This window comes from Lycium ferocissimum, unplaced genomic scaffold, assembly GCF_029784015.1.
Source record: "Lycium ferocissimum isolate CSIRO_LF1 unplaced genomic scaffold, AGI_CSIRO_Lferr_CH_V1 ctg16762, whole genome shotgun sequence".
Lineage (NCBI taxonomy): Eukaryota > Viridiplantae > Streptophyta > Magnoliopsida > Solanales > Solanaceae > Lycium > Lycium ferocissimum.
The window spans coordinates 6,356-12,544 of NW_026716794.1; the positions used below are offsets into that span (position 1 = coordinate 6,356).

The 6,189-nt window shown below is 36.0% G+C and overlaps 1 pseudogene; it reads left to right on the forward strand.

The window, feature by feature from the left end:
• Window positions 1-1,365: 1,365 nt before the first annotated feature.
• LOC132042634 (putative late blight resistance protein homolog R1A-3) lies at window positions 1,366-4,887 on the forward strand (annotated as a pseudogene).
• Window positions 4,888-6,189: the final 1,302 nt, after the last annotated feature.

Sequence of the window (6,189 nt, forward strand, 5' to 3'; positions counted from 1 at the left end):
ACATATACAGGAGTTCCTATGGGTGGAAGGTAATACTGGGCATAAACTCTCGGGGTAATTTCACCTATGATCATTGAACGTTACTTATGTATTAGTAAAATTATAAAACTATTTTTTGTCTCACGAACTTCACTAAACTTTACGTGTTGTATCAATATAAATTTAACTGTTGTATCATTAAAATCACTGAACTATGTGTTAATTACCCAGAAAGTATAATTCACCGGAAAGTCAAATTTTCGGCACCGGAAAATAACATGTCAGCAAGTATTTTAATTTTTTTTTAAAAAAAAATCCAGTTGCAACGAAAATGCATTCCTTGAGTATCTCGTGAAGGACTATCATTCCATCCAAAACATTTAGTTGATGCTAACTTCTAATGGGAAATTATTCAAGGAAATTTTTAAGCACCAAACTGTCCAAAAACCCCACAAGATGCCTAGAGAAATCGTACAAACCAATGTAAATTTTTTCCTTCCAGACATGCAAACATATTAACTTAAGATTTGAAATTCAATAAAAGACTTCAATTTAATAAAACATTGATTTGGTAGATTGGGCAGGTCGGGTTACCGTTAGGGTTGGGGGCAAAAATCACAACTTTGCTAATGGTGGGGTATTTTAGTTTGGATATATAGTATAATAGAGTTAAATGTAGATAATTTTTGAAAGTAGAGGGGTGGTCATTTCCTTTAATTAAATCTACGTGGCTTTTGTTTAAACCAAAAAAAAAAATAAAAAAAAAATCAGAAAACTAATTTTAAAATCGACTATTTCACTTCCGTTAGTCGGAAAGGGCATATTCGAACCATTTGTGTAATGACAGGGTTATAAATAAGCCACTTTTCTAACGGAGGGTATATTTGCACGTTTTCCCCTTGTTTAATTTATGTTATTTGAAAAAAAAAAAATTAAGAAGATAAAGTTATATAACAAGTATCCGATAATTTTAGATGAAGTAATAGGTCACATAGATAACATCAATTTTCATAAGATATTCTTATAGGACAGCTCTTCAAATTCACACAAAATAAAATAAAAAAATAATCACACAAAAATCATGTTAAATAGAAAAGGAAAAAAAAAGCTTATTATATGCATGTGTGGCATGATAGATTTGTAGGAAACCTTCTTAATTTCTTTCCTTAGTTAGCACCTAATGTATTGTATTTATACATTGCTTACCTACTTGATGTCAAGCATATCGAAGAGGAGGACATACAGTACCAAGCAAGGCCACAATTAAACATATTTGGAGGGAGGGAAATCAGTTTCTCAAACGCTAAGAACACATACATAGAGATTTAACAATCTTTTAAAAAAAATCTTTCTTTGTGATATAATAAGTAATGACTGCAGGACGACAACAACGTCGGGCGTAAATACAACATGCATCATGTTATTTCTAGCCTCACCAACAATATGGATGACTGTATCAGCTCACATCATTGTTCTAAATCAAGTGCCACCATGACCGAGGATCAGTTGAACTTCCTCCTCCTGAATCTCCATCATCTATTGAAGTATTATGCTAAACGCATTTATCCGTTAGTGACTGAATATGAGATTCTTCAGAATGTCTGTCGCAACATAAGGGATTTTCATGGGTTGATAGTGAATGGTTGTATTGAGCACGCGATTGTTGAATATGTCTTGCCTCAGATACAACATATGGCTGAGAGAACAGAACACTTCTTTTGGAATGATCAAATTAATGGAAATTCTCATCTCTCCAAGCTAGCTCATCTCTTTTTAAAGATTATTGCAATTGAACTGGAGGTGATACACATACTTCTTACAAATTTGAAAGCTTCAATGTCAACAGAAGTTGGAAGTTTCGTTGAGCAGCTCCTGGAAACCTCTCCGGACATTCTTAGGGAATATCTAATTCATCTACAAGAGCACATGTTAACTGCTTTTACACCTAGCACTTCAGGGGCTCGAAACATTCATATCATGATTGAGTTCCTATTAATTATTCTTACTGATGTGCCCAAGGACTTTATTCATCATGAAAAATTATTTGATCTTTTGAAACGTGTTGGAGCACTTACCAAGAAGGTTTCAACTGTTGTTCGCGACTTAGAAGAGAAATCAAGAAATAAAGAGAGTACCGATGAAACAAACCGTGCAACTCTAGACTTTCTTGAAAATATTGAACTCCTCAAGGAAGATCTCAAACATGTTTACTTGAAAGCCCCTACCTCATCTCAATGTTGCTTCCCCATGAGTGATGGACCGCTCTTCATGCGTTTGCTACACACTTAAATGACTTGCTAGACTCCAATGCTTATTCAGTTCCTTTGATAAAGGAAGAAATTGGACTGGTGAACGAAGACCTAGAATTCGTAAGATCTTTCTTCGTGAATGCAGAACCAGATTTATATAAAGATCTATGGCAACGTGTTCTAGATGTGGCATATGAGGCAAAAGATGTCATTGATTCAAGTATTATCAGAGATAATGGTCTCTTACATCTTATTTTCTCACTTCCCATTGCCATAGAGAAGATTAACGTTATCAAAGAAGAGGTCTCCAATTTACATGAGAAGATTCCCAAGCCCAGGGGCCTCATTGTTGCAAACTCTCCCAACAAGCCAGCTGAAAGCAAGTCACTGACAGCTGATAAAATAATTGTAGGTTTTCAGGAGGAGACGGACTTGATAATTAGGAAGCTCACCGGTGGATCAGCAGCGCTAGATGTCATTTCGATCACTGGTATGCCGGGTGCGGGTAAAACTACTTTGGCGTACAAAGTATACAATGATGAATCAGTTTCTAGTCATTTCGACATTCGCGCGTGGTGCACAGTCGACCAAGAATATGACGAGAAGAGGTTGTTGGAGAAACTTCTTAATCAAGTTACTGGCTCGGATTTGAAAATCAGTGAGAATACTGATGTTGCTGATATGCTACGCAGACAACTGTTTGGAAAGAGGTACCTGATTGTCTTAGATGCTTGTGGGATACTGCAGCATGGGATGAGTTAACAAGACCCTTTCCTGAAGCTAAGAAAGGAAGTAGAATTATTTTGACGACTCGAGAAAAGAAAGTGGCTTTGCATGGAAAACGCAACAGTGATCCCGTTAACCTTCGATTGCCAAAACCAGAAGAAAGTTGGGAGTTATTAGAGAAAAGGGTATTTGGACAAGAGAGTTGCCCTGATGAACTATTAAATGTTGGAAAGGAAATTGCCCAAAATTGTAAAGGGCTTCCTTTGGTGACTGATCTGATTGCTGGAGTCATTGCAGGGAAGGAAAAGAAGAAAACTGTGTGGCACTTGAAGTTCGAAATAATTTGAGTTCCTTTATTTTCAACAATGAAGTAGAAGTGATGAAGGTTATAGAATTAAGTTATAACCATTTACCAGATTTCTTAAAGTTGTGCTTGCTTTACCTTGCAAGTTGGCAGAAGGACACAGAAGCTTATATCAAGGAGTTGAAATTGAGATGGCATGCCGAAGGACTTGTGGAACTGACAGAGATGAAGAGTGTGGAAGAAGTGATGGGGGTTTATTTAGATAATTTAATTTCCAGTAGCTTGGTAATTTTTGTCAATGAGATAGGTGATTGGCCTCATTTCAAACTTCACGATCTTTTGCATGACTTTTGTTTGATAAAAGCAAAAGAGGAAAAGTTGTTTCATCGGATAAGTTCAAGTACTCCATCTTCTTCTTCAGATTTGATGCCACGTAAATTGACCATTGATTATGATAAGGAGCTGTTTGGGATTAACAATTTTGTCCTGTTCAGTTCAAAAAAGAAAAGGCATTCTGGTAAACACCTCTATTCATTGAAGATAACTGGAGACAAGCTGGACGACAGTCTGTCTGATCTATGTCACCTAAGACACTTGAGGCTTCTTAGAGTGTTGAACCTGTATCCCTCTTTTATCAAGGTGAATGATTCTTTGCAGAATGAAATATGCATGTTGGTTCATTTGAGGCACTTAGACATCTATACAGAAGTTAAATCTCTGCCTGCATCTTTTTCAAACCTCTGGAATCTGGAAACTCTGATTGTGGAAAACAGAGGACTACCCTTGGTAATACTACCGACAATTGGGAATCTTGTAAAGTTGCGAGTGCTGAGCATAGAATATAGTTCATTGTGAGTGCTGAGCATAGAATATAGTTCATTCTTTGATTTGGATACAGATGAACCAATACTGATAACAGAGGACTCAAAGTTAGAGAACTTGAGAATATTACTGGGACTCAAGCTTTCCTATTCAAAAGAAATAGAGGATATTTTCAAAAGGTTTCCCAATCTTCAACGGCTAACATTTGCTCTCACGGAATCACGGGATTGTTCAATAGAGCAATATTGGTTCCCAAAATTGGATTTCCTAACTGAACTAGATTACCTCACGGTAAAATTTGAAAGTTCAAACAGAAATGACAGTGGGCCCTCTGTAGCAACAAATGGGCCGTGGGATTTTCACTTTCCTTCGAATTTGAAAAAACTATGTTGTCGAAATTTACTCTGACGTCCGATTCACTATCAACAATAGCGAGACTGCCCAACCTTGAAGAGCTGTTCCTTTGTGACACAATCATCCAGGGTGAAGAATGGAACATGGGGGAGGAAGACACCTTTGAGAAACTCAAATTTTTGTAGTTAAGCAAAGTGATTCTTGCTAAGTGGGAGGTTGGAGAGGAATCCTTTCCAATTCTTGAGAAATTAGAACTGTGGGAATGCCATAAGCTTGAGGAGATTCCGCCTAGTTTCGGGGATATTTGTTCATTGAAAATTATCAAACTTGTAAAGAACCCTCAGCTTGAAGATTCTGCTCTGAAGATTAAGGAATATTTTGAAGATATGATGGGAGGGAACAAGCTTCAGGTCCTTGGCTCGTGTAATATCCCGTTATTTAAGTAGATTTGAAGCACCCTGCGAGAAAGGTTGGACTAATGAGGTTTCTTTTAATAAACTGAATCTCATTTTTATATCTTCTAACTGTGGTTTCTTTTTTGCTGGCGGCACCTTTAAGTCCATATTAAGTACAGGATTGATGAGCTTTGATAACTTAATGAGGTAAATTTAAGCCGTCACCCAATGGTGGTTCCAATTCTAAGGTGACAAGCACATAGTACACGGAAGGCGATTTCAAGCTCAAGGTAGAAGTAGTCTTGCAAATGTACAAAGCAATGAAAGCGGATGCATATGGTTCGTGTTCTGAGAAATACTATCTGGCCTTTGTTGTAAATGTTGTTTCCAAATTTCTTTCTTCTATTTCCTTTGCCAAATTTATCTTCAGTTTCATAATGTGGACTAATCGTATTGGAGATTTCAAATTTTTGGAGACTATTTCAAATAAGTGTTTCTTAATCAAACTAACTCATTACTTTAACTTAAAACTTGAAATGTAAAATTGGAAATTTGAAAAACAAGTTTTCAATATTTTTGAAGTTTTTTCTGAATTTACTCACAAAACTTATAACTTTGTAGTAGTAAAGCAAATTTATCTATTCCATTTGCATCATGCTGCAAGGTCATGAAATGCATTTGAGATGTACTCAAATGAATGACTTGGTTCACATTAATCTTGAAAGAGAATTATAACTTTCTCCTCTCCTATGCTTTGTTGTTGCTATTGTTACTAGTGTTATGATTAAAGTTTGGATCTTTGTGGTTTATGATTAAGAAATTTCTCAAAATGGGGCTGTTGATGTTCGGATACAGAGAGTTCTATTTTGGAAGTTGAGCAGCTGAAGCTAAGCATAACTGTGACCACATGAAGAAAAAAAGGACAGATGAATGAGTCTTTTATACTCTTGTTTCTAATTAAAGAGCTAGTTACAAAATAAAATCAACCTCCAAAATGAAAGGGAATGAAAGAGGGGGAGGGAAATAGGAATAGGATCTGGGTGGGTCTGGTCAACGGGTTGGGTTTTGGTTTAAATTAGAATTTATTTTGAGCTGGATTTTTATTAAATGATATGGACCAATAATTTGATGCCACGTGTCATATCTGGTTTGTAAAACTACCGTTAATGAAAAATGGCATGGATGAACCATTTTGGTAACGGCGAAGGCATAAATGAGTCAAACTATTAACGATTGGCACAAATGAGTCATTTTTTATAGTTCGATGGTAATATTTGAGCCTTTTCCGTTTTATTATTATCGAAGAAATTATTATTGTATTTTGGATTCTATGTGTTTTTAATCAATTGACAACTTGCTT